Source organism: Alligator sinensis, unplaced genomic scaffold (genome assembly GCF_000455745.1).
Source record: "Alligator sinensis unplaced genomic scaffold, ASM45574v1 scaffold800_1, whole genome shotgun sequence".
NCBI classification, from domain to species: domain Eukaryota; kingdom Metazoa; phylum Chordata; order Crocodylia; family Alligatoridae; genus Alligator; species Alligator sinensis.
Genome location: NW_005842655.1, coordinates 589,671 through 590,083, shown reverse-complemented (window position 1 = coordinate 590,083; position 413 = coordinate 589,671). Strand labels below are relative to the sequence as shown.

Here is a 413-nt window from a genome sequence, read left to right as displayed (position 1 = left end):
CGCTGGGCGGGAGCCGGAGCCGGAGCCGGAGCCGGGCACTTGGGCGCTGCGGTGAGACGGCCCGGGTTTTCCTTACACTTATCTGAGTTGAGTTGAGTTGAGTTGAGTTTCCTCGCGGGCCTCGCCGGGGCACAGGCTGCGCGTCCCTGCGTGCTAGTCTTAGGTGGGCGTCAGTTGGTAAGTGATAGTCCGGTTTTATTGTACGTTGTTGTGGCTGCTGCCTGTACGCCCTGGCTGTGCAGAGCTCTTTTCTCGCCTGTCCCTTGTTCTCACTCTTCTCTTAGCGCAGGTTTCCCTCGCTGTACGTGGTACGTGCGGTCCTGGAGAGCGGCGTGTAACTCGGATTCGCGCAAAGGGGACGGACGCTTTACCGTGGAACATGAACGACTCGTGCCCCTCGCAGCGGGGGGGGG

The 413-nt window shown here is 61.7% G+C and overlaps 1 protein-coding gene across 3 annotated transcripts in view; it reads left to right on the top strand.

The window, feature by feature from the left end:
- The window catches only part of LUZP1 (leucine zipper protein 1), a 78,368-nt gene that overhangs the window by 1,210 nt on the left and 76,745 nt on the right, over positions 1–413 (top strand). The window contains exon 1 of one of the 3 annotated variants that reach the window (XM_014524740.2): positions 68–177. The exons of the other annotated variants lie outside the window; for them this stretch is intronic. The gene's annotated coding sequence lies outside the window, so the exon portion shown is untranslated. Of the gene's footprint in view, positions 1–67; positions 178–413 lie in introns of those variants that run through there. 3 annotated transcript variants of the gene reach the window in all.